General features: G+C 41.4%; 1 protein-coding gene across 4 annotated transcripts in view; it reads right to left on the bottom strand.

The window, feature by feature from the left end:
- FRYL (FRY like transcription coactivator) overlaps positions 1-14961 on the bottom strand; it is a 351368-nt gene that overhangs the window by 335964 nt on the left and 443 nt on the right. The window lies entirely within an intron of this gene.

Consider the following 14961-nt stretch of genomic DNA (forward strand, 5'->3'; position numbering starts at 1 on the left):
AATAAATAGGATGGGGGTGGGTCAGGAGACATTCTGGGGGTGCTGTTGTTAAAGGTAGGAGAATTATACCTTGTTTAGAAGCTGATGGCAATTTCCCACCAGTGAAGGGAAATCAATGATGTGGGGGAGAGTAGAACTGCTGAGGAGATATCCCTAAGCAGATGAGAGAGGAGGGGATCCACCTCACAAGTGTAGGGCTGGTCTTGGATAGGAGCACAGGCTGAAGATCACAGTAACAGAAGGAAAGACAGACTACGTGAGCACAGACACAGGTAGGCAGGCAGGTGTTGTGATAAAAGCCAGAGGCTTCTGATTGCATCTCTTAAAGGCCCTTCTGAAAATAGCAGAACACATATTCTATTACATACACAAAGGACTTTTACTTAACTAAAATTTTTTTCTTTAGGGCCACACCCGCAGCATATGAAAGTTCCCAAGCTAGGGGTCAAAGGCAGCTGCAGCTGCCAGCCTACACCACAGCCACAACAATGCCAGATCTGACCCATGTCTGTGATCTACACCACAGCTCATGGCAACGCCAGATCCTTAACCCACTGAGCAAGGCCAGGGATGGTACCCACGTCCTCATGGATGCTAGTCCGATTCATTACCACTGAGCCACAATGGGAACTCCTAACAGAAAAATTTTAAAAGAGCCTAGTATGCAAGACACTGTCCTTTTTTTTTTTTTTTTTTGGCTTTTTGCCTTTTCTAGGGCCACTCGCGTGGCGTATGGAGGTTCCCAGGCTAGGGGTCCAATCAGAGCTGTAGCCGCCGGCCTACGCCAGAGCCACAGCAACTCAGGATCCGAGCCGCGTCTGCAACCTACACTACAGCTCACAGAAACGACAGATCCTTAACCCACTGAGCAAGGCCAGCGATCGAACCCACAGCCTCATGGTTCCTAGTCGGATCCGTTAACCACTGAGCCTCCACGACGGGAACTCCAAGACACTGCTGATACAAACATGGAGGAGGGGAAGTCCCTTTTCTTGCAAGAACTAGTATTGTGAGTGAAACAGGTAAACAAATAATTGTGGTGATGTGTTATCAAAAAGGCATTTGAAAACGCTGCAGGAGCCAAGATTGAGAAAAATATTGAACAATTTCAGAGTATATAAGCATGAAGCGAGGACGAATTTCCTCTTATTTAATATTCGGGGTCAGTAAACTTTCAACATTCTGTTATAATATCTTAAGAATGCGAAAGTTCTCATTTCCTGCATAGATGAGTAAGTAAATACTTGTATCTCTCTTTTGGTCAATTTGAGGTTGATATACGGAAACTGGCCTGAAGCTGTTGACACTTTAGGTTTCTAGTCTGCAAACTTCTAGAATCTTTATAGCAAACCTCGAACTTGCTTCCACATCAGAAAGTACTTGGCTTTTTTTTTTTTTTTTTTTCCTTTTTAGGGCTGCACCCGCAGCATATGGAGGTTCCCAGGCTGGGGGTCGAATCGGAGCTACAGCTGCTGGCTGGCCTACACCACAGCTACAGCAACACCAGATCCTTAACCCACTGAACAAGGACAGGGATTGAAGATGCGTCTTCATGGATGCTAGTCAGATTCATTTCCGCTGAGCCACAATGGGAACTCCAGAAAGTACTTGGCTCTTGAGTTAAAGTTTTAAAAACATTTTTTCTACATAATTATTTTTCTTAAAAGTAATTCATGAACAATCATTCATATATTTACAGTTGTCTTGAGTCTTAAACATTTGGTGGGAGTTGTTAAAATATGTATTTTTTAAACTCTAAAAGAAGTTGAAAGCCCTCTCAGGAGTTATTATTATACAATGAATTATTCACTTGTAATCTCATAAAAAAAATGACTTCAAAACTGAGATGGACGTGTAGGAAGGACCCAGCTGCAAAAATTCAAAATCAGCTACATGCAGCTGTACTCTGGTTCCCTTAATTCATCTAACAGCTTTTAGTGGGTTCTGTGAGTGACATGAGAAAAGACACAGCAGATGTGCAAGATGGCTTCTGAAATTTAAAGTGGGACAGATGGTTCTCTGGTTGATTGACAGCATGGGGAGCACTGCAGCCACAGTCACCTCCTATGGAGGACTCGCCCTTGCAATGCCCACGCCTTCTTCTGCTGGCAATGAAAAGCAGGGATGGTTATTCAGAAAGTCTTTGTTTACAAATATTCATTGCAGAAAAGATTCTCAGCAAAAGAATCACTTATATGTGGAAAAAATTATATTCCAACCTTTGATAAAGAGTTGACTCCAGGAGTTCCTGTTGTGGCACAGTGGTTAACAAATCTGACTAGGAACGATGAGGCTGAAGGTTCAATCCCTGGCCTTGCTCAGTGGGTTAGGGATCTGGCGTTGCCGTGAGCTGTGGTGTAGGTTGCAGACGCAGCTCGGATCCCGCATTGCTGTGGCTCTGGCATAGACCGGTGGCTACAGTTCCGATTCGACCCCTAGCCTGGGAACCTCCATATGCTGTGGGTGCAGCCCTAAAAAAAGCAAAAAGAAATTTAATTTGCCTAGAACTATGCTTATTTAGAGCAAGCTACCAAGTGTTCCAGTGAATTCACATTCTTCTGGAAAGTCTGTTTTTTCAAGGGTCTTCAAGAAGTGCTGCACTTTGATAAAAATCTGAAAACCATAGTGGACCTTATATGTGAATACACTTAGATTTTTTTCTTTTTATTTCTTTTTTGGGGCCACACTTGCGGCATATGGAGAAGTTCCCAGGCCAGTTGGGTCAGATTGGAGCTGCAGCTGCCAACATACGCCACAGCCACAGCAACATCAGATCTGAGTCACATCTGCAGCCTTAACCTGCTGAGCGAGGCCAGGGATCGAACCTTCGTCCTCACAGACACTGTGTCAGGTTCTTAACCTGCTGAGCCACAATGAGAACTCCTAGATTTTAACTCTGAAGTTCATGAACTAAGTGGGTTCTGACCATATGGGCAGCAGATTCCCAGGTACCTCTTTCCATTCTCAAACCAATCTAGAAGCAACAAAGAGCCAAGTGGACACAGAAGAACACACAAGTGATCTTACAGAATAATGGAAATCACTCAAGCAGAAGCACATGTGGAAATACAAATAAGGAGTTCCCACTGTGGCTCAGTGGGTTAAGAACCCAACATTGTCTTTGTGAGGATGCGGGTTTGATCCCTGGCCTCACTCAGTGCATTAAAGATCAGCATTGCCTCATGCTATGGCATAGGTTGCAGATATAGCTAAAATCTGGTGTTGTCATGGCTGTGGCATAGGCCTCAGCTGTAGCTTGGATTCAACCCCTGGCCTAGGAACTTCCCTATGCATCAGGTTCACCCATAAAAAGAAAAAAAAAAAAAAAAAAGAAAGCAATATAGGAGATCTATGGTATGATATAAAGTGTGCCAAACCTATGCATAATAAGGGTTCCAGAAAAAGGAGAGAAAGGGGTATCAAAAATATATTTCCAGAGTTCCCTTTGTGGCACAGTGAGTTAAGGACCTGGTGTTGTCTCTGCAGTGGTGTGGTTCGATGCCTGGCCTGGGAACTTCCATATGCTGTGGAGGTGTTCCCAAAAGATGTATTTCATAAATTTATAGCTGAAGAGTTCCCATGGTGGCTCAGTGGAAACGAATATGACTAGCACCCATGAGGACACAGGTTCAATCCCTGACTTTGCTTAGTGGGTTAACGATCCGGCGTTGCCATGAGCTGTGGTGTAGGTCACAGAGGCTGCTCGGATCTGGCATTGCTGTGGCTGTGGCAAAGGCTGGTAGCTACAGCTCCGATTCAACCCCTGGCCTGGGAACTTCTATATGCTGCAGGTACAGTCTCAAAAAGACAAAATTAATTAATTAATTAATGGCTGAAAATGACACAAACCTAAAGAAGGAGACAGATGTCCAAGTAGAGGAAGTATGAAGGGTCCCAAATAAGACGAACACAGGCTCACACTAAAACATATATAATAATTAAAATAATAAAATTTAAAGATAAAGAGCAGACTTTAAAAACAACAAGAGAAAAACAAAGAGTCATTTACAAGGTGACGCTCACAAGGCTATCAGTGGATTTCTCTGCAGAAACTTCACAGGCCAGAAGGGAATGGCATGACATATTCAAAGTCCTGAATGTGAAAATCTGTAACCTAGAATAGTATACCCAGCAAGATTATTATCTAGAATAAAAGAAGAGATAAATAATTTCTCAGGCAAGCAAAAACTAAAAGAATTCAGGAATACTGACCCTGCCCTTGAAGAAATATTGAAGAGCCTTCTCTAAATAGAAAAGAAGCAAGACTCTATTGGAAAGAGAAAATCATAATAAAAAAGGCAAATACACAAAAGGATTGAAGATCACTTAAATAAGCTAGTACGCAGATTACAAAACAAAAAAAATTATTTTCTGAAAGTCCCTGTTGTGGCACAGTGGAAACAAATCTGACAAGTATTCATGAGGATGCAGATTAAATCCCTGGCCTCGCTCAAGGGGTCCGGAATCCAGCATTGCTATGAGCTGTGGTATGGGTCACAGATGTGGCTTGAATCCCATGTTGTTGTGGCTGTGGTGTAGGCCAGCAGCTGTAGCTCCAATTCAACCCCTAGCCTGGGAACTTCCATGTGCCATGGGTGCAGCCCTGAAAAAGCAAAAAGAAAAATTATTTTCTGGAGTTCCCATAGTGGCACAGTGGTTAACGAATCTGACTAGGAACCATGAGGTTGCGGGTTTGCTCCCTGGCCTTGCTCAGTGGGTTAAGGATCCGGCGTTGCCGTGAGCTGTGGTGTAGGTTGCAGATGCGGCTCGGATCCCAAGTTGCTGTGGCTCTGGCGTAGGCCTGCGACTATAGCTCCGATTAGATCCCTAGCCTGGGAACCTCCATATGCCACAGGAATGGCCCTAGAAAAGGCAAAAAGCAAAAAAAAAAAAAAAAAAAAAAAAAAAAGCAAGCCAAAAAATTATTTTCTGGCCACACCTGTGGCATGTAGAAGTTCCTGGGCCAAGGACTGAACCTGCACCACAGCAGTGACTCAAGCCACAGCAGTGGCAATGGCAGATCCTTAATTCATGGCACCACAAGGGAACTCCTAAAAAATTTTTTTGTGGAGTTTCCATTGTAGCTCAGCAGGTTAAGAATCCAATATAGTGTCTGTTGAGGATGGGGGTTTGATTCCTGGCCTTGCTCACTGGGTTAAGGATCCAGCATTGCCCCAAGCTGAGGCATAGGTCACAGATGTGACCTGGATCCCAAATTGTTGCGGTTGTGGTGTGGGCTGGCAGCTGCAGCTCTGATTTGACCCCTAGTCTGGGAACTCCATATGCTGCAGGTGCAGGGCCCTAAAAAAGAAAAAAAATTTTTTTTTGGTAAAGGCAATTATAACTACATTTAACAGCAAAAGGATCAGCATGAAGATGTAAAAGAGAACAGCAAAATCACAAAATGCAGGGGAAGGAAGTACTAAAATGCAGATCATGGAGTTGCCGCTGTAGCACAGTGGGTTAAAGATCCAGCATTGCTGCAGCTGTGGCTTGGAACATATTTGATTCCATATGTTATGGGTGTGGCCAAAAAAGAAAAAACGTGTAGATCTTTTAGAATGTGTTCAAACTTGTACAACTATCTGTTTAAAGCAAATAGGCGTAGTAATGGGTCAACATACTTGAACCCCACGGTAACTGCAAATCAAAATCATACAATAGATTCACAAAAAAACAAAAAGAAAGGAACTCAAGCATAATACAAAAGAAAATCATCAAACCATTAAAGGAGAAACAGAAAAAGAAATGAACAAAGAACTGTGAAAACAACTAGAAAACAAGATTTTATTTTATTTTATTATTTTTTTGCTTTTTAGGACCACACCCACGGCATATGGAAGTTGCCAGGCCAGGGGTCGAATCGGAGCTATAGCTGCCAGCCTATATCACAGCCACAGCAACATGGAATCTAAGCCATGTCTGCAACCTACACCACAGCTCACAGAGATGCCACTTAACCCACTGAGCAAAGCCAAGGATTGAACCTGCATCCTCATGGATACTCAGATTTTGTTATCACTGAGCCACGACAGGAACTCCAAAAACAAGATTTTAAATGGTGATGAACACATATCTATGAGAACTTACTATAAATGTCAATTAATTAAATGCTCTGATTTTAAAAAAATAGAGTGGCTAAAAAAAAACAAGATTGGATAAAAAAACAAGAATCTATAATATTCTGCCTATAAGAGACTCACTTCAGGGTGAGAGACACACATAGAATGAAAGTGAGGGGTGGAAAAACATGTTTTATGCAAATGGAAATGACAAGACAGTAGTGATAGCAATTCTAATATCAGACAAAATGGACTTGAAAACAAAGTTATAAAGAAAAACAAAGAAGGACATTACATAATTTTAAAAGGGCGACAAGAAAAGGATATTATACTCATTAACACACATGCACCAATACGGGAACAGCTAAATATATAAATCAAATACCAACAGACATACAGGGAGAATTTGGCAAGAGTACAATAGTAGGAGACTTTAACATCCCACTGACATCGATGGACAGATCATCCAGAGAGAAAATCAATAAGGCAACAGAGGTCCTAAATGAAACAAACACATGGAAACTAAACAGCATGCTGCTAAAAAAACCAATGGCTCAATGATGAAATCAAAGAAGCAATTAGAGAATATCTCAAGACAACCAACAATTAAAATACAACCTTAACAGCAGTTCCTGTCTTGGCTCAGTGGAAAGGAGTCTGACTAGCATCCATGAGGACACAGGTTTGATCCCTGGCCTCGATCAGTGAGTTAAGGATCTGGCATTGCCATGAGCTGTGGCGGAGGTCACAGATGTGGCTCAGATCTGGTGTTGCTGTGGCTGTGCTTTAGGACAGAGGCTACAGTTTCGATTTGACTTGCAGCCTGGGAACCTCCATATGCCATGGCTATGGCCTGAAAAAAGACAAAAAATAAATAAATAAAAACAAAATAAAATACATCTCATAAAATCTATGGGATATTGCAAAAACAGTTCTGAGAGGGAAGTTCATAGTGATACAAGCCTTCCTCAGAAACAAGAAAAATCTCAAATAAACAACCTAATCTACCACTAAATGAATTAGAAAAAAACCTAACAAAACCCCAAGTCAGCAGAAGGGAGGAAATGATAAAGATCAAAGAGGAAATAAAGATAAAAAAATAGGAAATAACAATCAAACCAAGAGCTGGTTTTTTGAAAGGATAAACAAAACCAACAAATATCTAGTCAGCCTCACCACACAGAAAAGCAAGAGGATCCAAATAAAATAGGAAATGAAAGAGAAGAAATATAAATAGGTACCATAAAAATACAAAAAATACTGTGAACAGTTATAGTCAACAAATGTACACCTAGAAGAAAAGGACAAGTTTCTAGAAACATACAACCTGCCAAAACTGAGTCAAGCAGGAACAGATAATTTGAATAGACCAATCACTAGAAGTGAAATAAAATCCATAATTTAAAAAACTCCCTGGAGTTCCTGTTGTGGTTCAGTGGTTAATGAATCCAACTAGGAACCATGAGGTTGCAGGTTGGATCTCTGGCCTTGCTCACAGACAAGGCTTGGATCCCGCGTTGCTGTGGCTCTGGTGTAGGCTGGTGGCTACAGCTCTGATTAGACCCCTAGCCTGGGAACCTCTATATGCCATGGGAGTGGCCCTAGAAAAGGCAAAAAGACAAAAAAAAAAAAAAAGAAAAAAGAAAAAAGAAAAAGACAAAAAATAAAAAAATAATACAAAAAAAACCTCACTGCAAACAAAAGTCCAAGACTGGATGGCTTCAATAGGTAATTCTACCAAGCACACAAAGAACTTATACCTATCCTTCTTGAACTATTCAAAAAACTGAAGAGGAGGGTACACTTCCAAAATCATTCTATGAAGCCACCATCACCCTGATACAAAAACCAAAAAAACTATACAAAAAAAGAAAAGTGTAAGTCAACATCTTTGATGAATATAGATAGAAAAATGCTGAACAAAATATTAGCAAACTGAATCCAACAATACATAAGAAGAATCATACACCATGATCAAAGTGGATTCATTCCAGGGTCACAAAGATAGTTCAACATATGCAAATCAATCAATATGCTGTATCACATTAACAACAGGAAAGACGAAAACCACTCAATCATCTCAATAGATACAGAAAAAGCATTTGATGAACATCCACTCATGATAAAAACTCTCACCCAAGCAGGTATAAAGAGAACATATCCCAACATAATAAAAGCCATTTACAACAAACCCATAGGCAACATAATACTCAATGGTGAAAAACTAAAAGCCTTTCTGCTAAATTCAGGGACAAAGCAAGGATGTCCTCTCTCACAACTTCTATTCTACAGAGTATTGTAAATCATAGCAACAAAAATCAGACAAGAAAAATAAATAAGAGGTATCCAAGTTGGAAAAGCAGAGATAAACTACTTGCAGACGAAATTACACTCTATACAGAGAACACTAAAGTCTCAACACAAAAACTATTAGAATAAATGAATTTACCAAGGGAGCAGGACACAAGATTAACATAAAAAAGTCTGTTGCATTTCTTTACACTAACAATGAAATATCAGCAAGTAGGGAAAATCCATTTAAAATTACACCAAAAAATAATAAAATACCCAGGAATCAATTTAACCAAGGAGGCAAAAGACCTGTATGCCATAAGCTATAAAACACTGTTAAAGGAAATTGAACATGGTTCAAAGAAATGGAAAGAGGAGTTCCCGTCGAGGCGCAGTGGTTAACGAATCCGACTAGGAACCATGAGGTTGCGGGTTCGGTCCCTGCCCTTGCTCAGTGGGTTAACGATCCGGCGTTGCCGTGAGCTGTGGTGTAGGCTGCAGAGGCGGCTCGGATCCCACGTTGCTGTGGCTCTGGCGTAGGCCGGTGGCTACAGCTCCGATTCGACCCCTAGCCTGGGAACCTCCATATGCCGCAGGAGCAGTCCAAGAAATAGCAATAAAGACAAAAAAAAAAAAAAAATGGAAAGATATCACATGTGGTTGGGTTGAAAGAATTAATATTTTTTAAATGGCCATGTTACCCAAAGTAATCTATAGATTTCCCACCATCCCTAGCAAAAGACCTATGACATTTTTCACAAAACTAGAATAAATAACCTTAAAAATCATATGGGATGACAAATGACTCATAATTCCCAAAGCAATCCTGGAAAAAAGAAAAAAGCTAGATACATAACCCTTCCATACCTCAGACTATACTACAAAGCTACAGTAATTCAAACAACATGGTATTGGCACAAAAACAGACTTTTTTTGTGTGTCTTTTGATGGCCGCTCCCATGGCATATGGAGGTTCCCAGGCTAGGGGTCATATTGGAGCTGTAGTTGCTGGCCTACAACACAACCATGGCAATGCGGGATCCGAGCCATGTCTGTGACCTACACCACAGCTCACTACAATGCTGGATCCTTAACCCATTGAACGAGGCCAGGGATCGAATCCATGGCCTCATGGCTACTACTCAGGTTTGTTAACCACTGAGCCACAACAGGAATTCCTTTTTTTTTAAGTTAATTTATTTTTTCTCTTCTTTTGGTCTAAATCAGACATATACATCAATGGAACAGGACAGCCTAGAAATAAATGCACATACCTATGGTCAATTAATCTATGACAAAGGATGCAAGAATATACAATGGAGAAAAGACAGTGTCTTCAACAAATTTTGTTAGGAAACTGGGCAGCTACATGAAAATTAATTAAATTAGATAACTCTCTCATATTATATACAAAAACAATCTCAAAATGGTTTAAAGACCATGACAATATAACTCCTAGAACAGAATATAGGTAAAACATTCTATGACATAAATTGAAGCAATATTTTTTTTTTCCCACTGCACCACGACGGGAACTCCAGAAGCAATATTTTCTTAAATCAGCCTCCCAAGGCAAAGGAAATAAAATAAAAAATAACAAATGGGGAGTTCCCATTGTGGCGCAGTGGAAATGAATCCAATTAGGAACCATGAGGTTGCGAGTTCAATCCCTGGCCTCGCTCAGTGGGTTAAGGATCTGGCGTTGCTGTGAGCTGTGGTGTAGGTCTCAGATGCAGCTTAGATCTGGCATTGCTGTGCCTGTGGCATAGGCCGGTGGCTAGAGCTCCAAACTGACCCTTAGCCTGGGAACCTACATATGCCATGGGTGCAGCTCTAAAGAGACAAAAAAGACACTCCCCCCAAAAAAAGGGCAAAAGATCTAAATAGACATCCCCAAAGAAGACACACAGATGGGCAAGAGACACATGAAAAGATGCTCAACATAGTTAATTATTAGAGAAATGCAAATCAAAATCACAGTGACGTATCAACTTACATCAGTGATAATGGCTATCATCAAAAAGTCTACAAATAATAAATGCTGGAGAGGGTGTGGAGAAAAGAGAACCCCCCTACATTGTTGGTGGGAATGTAAATTGGTGCAGCCACTGTGGAAAACAGTATGGAGCTTCTTTAAAAAACTAAAAACAGAGCTACAATATGATCCAGCAATCCTACTCCTGGTTATATATTTGAAAAGACGAAAGTTCTAATTTGAAAATATACATGAACCTCAATGTTCACAGCAGCAGTATTTATCATAACCAAGACATGGAAACAATCTCAGTGCCCATCAACAGACAATTTCCATAAGAAGAGTGGGACACACACACAGAATGGAATATTACTGAGCCATAAAAAGGAAATATTGCTATTTGCAGTAACATAGATGGATCTTGAGAATACTATATTTAATGAAGTAGGTCAAAGACAAATATTACATGGCATCACTTATATGTAGAATCTAAAAAATACTACAAATGAATCTATATATAAAACAGAAACAAACTCACAGACATAGAAAACAAACTTAAGGTTAATGAAGGGAAAAGAGAGGGGGATGGATACATTAGCATGAGATTAAAAGATACAAATTACTATATATCAAATAGATAAACATCAAGGATTTACACAGGGAACTATATTCAATATCTGTAATAACCTACGGTGGGTGAAAAATATTGCCTGCCATTTCAGCAAACAAAGGATGCTGCAGCCATCAAGCCATCAGCCACTACTACAGCCTCCAACACTGAGCCTGAGGGCACTCAGGATAGAGACAAATGAGCTGCCAGCTGCCCACTGCAGTCACCCCCAAGGATGGGAAAGAATAGGATACTGTCCCTAGACAGCTAAGGTGTATATCAAAGAAATAATTTCAATGAGCCCAGACTCTTGCACCTTTTAATACATAGAAAAGCACTAAATACATTAACTTGAGATGTCTGGTTTTCTTTAGTTAACATAATGTGGAGTTCCCTTGTGACTTAGCAGGTTGATCTGGCAATGTCACTGCGACAGCACATGTCACTGCTGTGGCATGGCTTTGATCCCTGTCCCGGGAACTTCCACATGCCACAGGCGAGGCTCAAAAAAAAAATCCTCGGAGTTCCTGTCGTGGCGCAGTGGTTAACAAATCCGACTAGGAACCATGAGGTTGCGGGTTTGATCCCTGCCCTTGCTCAGTGGGTTAACGATCCGGCGTTGCCGTGAGCTGTGGTGTAGGTTGCAGACGCGGCTTGGATCTGGCGTTGCTGTGGCTCTGGCGCAGGCCAGTGGCTACAGCTCCGATTAGACCCCTAGCCTGGGAACTCCATATGCCGCGGGAGCAGCCCAATAAATGGCAAAAAAGACCAAAAAAAAAAAAAAATCCCCAAAACCCCAGTAATCCTCCCCACACCACCCCCACACCCACAGCATGCAGAAGTTTCTGGGCTGGGGATCGAATCCATGCCACAGCAGTGACCAGTGCACAGCAGTAACCAGAGCCACAGCAATGGCAATGTCAGATCCTTAGCCTGCTGAGCCGCCATGGAACTCCTTAACAGTAATTTTTTTTTAATGATTTTTATTTTTTCCATTACACTGGTTTACAGCTTAACAGTAATCTCTTGAAATTCTGACTACTTGGTATTTTGTTTGTTTGCTTTTTGTTTTTGCTTTTTAGGGCTGCACACGTGGCATATGGAAGTTGCCAGACTAGGGGGGTCGAATGGGAGTTACAGCTGCCAGACTACACCACAGCCACAGCAACACCAGATCTGAGCCGTGACTGGGACCTACACCACAGCTCACGGCAATCCCAGATCCTTAACCCACTGCCCAGGGCCAGGGATCAAACCCATATCCTCATGTATCCTAATCACACTCATTACCGCTGAGCCACAATGGGAACTCCCCTGATGACCTGGTTTTTGTGGCAAAAACTCCCAAGTATCTTGGATCCTACCTTGCCTCTTCTGAGCAGTCCCTCAAAGCTGAGAGAGTGCCTCCTAGGCTTGAAGTCCACAGAAAGTCCACCAAATGAAACATTAATTCTCAATTTTTACTTTGTGCATTTTTTTCAGTCAGCACTATAATGAAAATAATCTGGAAAAAAAAATAAAACAATCACTTCCATACACCTGAAACTAACACAATATTACAACTCAACTATACTTCAATAAAAAAAAAAAAAAGTCAAAGGTAAATCAATTTCCAGAAAGGCTTTGGATTTGATCCAATTTGTTTAATTTATTTGGTTGTTGCACTGCCAAAATTACCAATGAACTCAATAACCTCTAAATGTCAGAAGAGAAAGAGACAGTTTATCTTGAGTGTTTAGAATCTTGTTTTTTCTTTTCCCCCACAGAAATAGCACCATACACTTTTGCCAAAGAACCAATTTTTCAATTAACTTGATTGCTTAAAAACATGTGGGCAACAGAATGTGTATTCATCAATATCTACCATATGCCACATGTTAAGCCTGGCTCAGTAAATACAAAGAATATGAAAAACTGGATTCTGTACTCTTTCAATTTAGTCAGGGAGCAAAGATAAGAGCAAATTTTACTTTAACGTAAAGCTCATGCAGTATGTCTTCTAATTTTCCAATTTTTATTTCTTCTCTTATAAAAATGTACTCAACAAATTCATTTAAGAAGCATTGATTTCAGGAGTTCTTGTGGCTCAGCAAAAACAAATCCGACTAGTAGCCATGAGGATACGGGTTCTATCCCTGGCCTCGCTCAGTGGGTTGGTGATCTGGTGTTGCCTTGAGCTGCAGTGTAGGTCACAGACAAGGCTGGAATCCTGCATTGCTGTGGCTGTGGTATAGACTGGCAGTTACAGCTCCAATTCCATCCTCAGCCCAGGAACTTCCATATGCCTTGGGTGTGGCCCTAAAAAAAAAGTATTGATTTCATTCTATGTGCCAATCGCTTTGATGCAAAACAGGCTCCTACTATCATGGATCTTTCATTTTAGTAACTGGAAAAAGAGAAAGAGGGAGAAATAATTACTTTAGATCATGATTGATAAGTGCTATGAAAACATGGTGAGTGACTGGGGAACTATTTTAATTGGGTAACTGAGGAAGGCCCTTTTGATGTGGTGACACCAGCTGCAACCACAGAGAAGAAGTCATGTGACCATCTGGAGGAACAGTGTTCTAGAAGAAGGAACAGCAATTACAAAGGCCCTGAGCCCAGAACCAGCTTATCATGTTCCAAGAGCAAAATGAATGTTAATTACTGTTAATGACCTTAGGGATATATTTGGGAGTATAAAGGTTTATGAGCCAAAGACTCTGTCCCAAAGAAGCTCTAAGCAAAAAGATCACAATATAGTGGCAGAACATTTGTAGTGACAGAAGTTCTCACAAAAGAAAGAGGTACTAAAAAGGAGGCATAATTAATTTTCTGAGGTGTATTACAGAGAAGGGTTCACATGGGAGGAAATATAAAAGCAAGATTTGGAAATATCAATAGCATTGACAACACAGGCAGAAGGGTTGTGCTAGGAAAAACAACATACAGGGAACTGAGTACAAAGGGCTGCAGGCTGTTTCTTACAGTGAACACCAAAACAGAAGAAAAGAGTTCCCTGGTAGCTCAGTGGGTTATGACCTGGCATGACAATGCGACACTGCTGTGCTACCATCACTGTTGTAGCTCCAGTTCAATCCCTGGCCCGGGAACTTCCACATACCACAGAAGTGGCCAAAATAAATAAATAAAACAAGAAAGTGAGGCTCAAGGGGACAGATGCCAAGCGATGAAAAGACACTCACAGTTTGTGCATGATCGAAATGCTCTAAGGAAGGAATCACGGGAGTTGATTTGTGTTTTAGATGGATCGCTATACCCTGTCTCTCTCTAAAAAATATTTGTGGGAGAATAAATTTGAGGCAGTGGAAAAGATAGAAGGATAGTGACAGCGGGCTCAGTAAGAGCTAAGAAATCTGAGAGGTTTGCAAGAGTTAATCAAAGGGGTAGGGGTTGATTGTTCACCGTGGAATCACCAATAACTTTTCAGTAACTGGCTCCTATCACGCACGCATTATCTGTAGAACGAATAATAACTGAATGGTGGCTGAGGACAGCAGCATGACATCTGACGAACAGAAGACATGAGCCCCCAAACTCTTCCATTAATAGAGAATGTAAGCGTCGTTTAAGGTGTGTTGCTTTACTCCTCACAACCGTATGAGGTAAATCTTATTTTCACTTTGCAGAAAAGAAAAACCCGAGGCTCAGAAACAGCAAGGTTGTACTGTGCCTGAGGTACTAGAATTGGAAGTTAAAGCTCAAAAAGTCTGAGAGCCAGCCAAGTGCGCATGCTTAGTAATTACCTGCTACTGCTTAGCCTAGAGGCTCAAAGAATGAAATGAATTATGTAAACCGTAAACAGAGAAAGAGCCAAGAAAAATTTGTAATTGAACAACGGCCTAAATGCGGGGCTCCAAAACGTTCCTGCCAGCCGGTCCCTGGAAGATCACAACTACCCATCACAACAGCCTCAGGCCAAGCTTCCCGCGCCCTGAGGAGAGCCGGTGGGCGGAGCTCGGGTCCGCAGAGGCGGCTGGCGCAGCCGCAGTGCAGCTCGTGAGCGCCTCTGCCTGGAC

Source organism: Sus scrofa, chromosome 8 (genome assembly GCF_054392235.1).
Source record: "Sus scrofa isolate SSC_HxYL_T2T_F1_AM1 chromosome 8, Sscrofa_HxYL_maternal_Yorkshire_Landrace_v2.0, whole genome shotgun sequence".
Classification (NCBI taxonomy): domain Eukaryota; kingdom Metazoa; phylum Chordata; class Mammalia; order Artiodactyla; family Suidae; genus Sus; species Sus scrofa.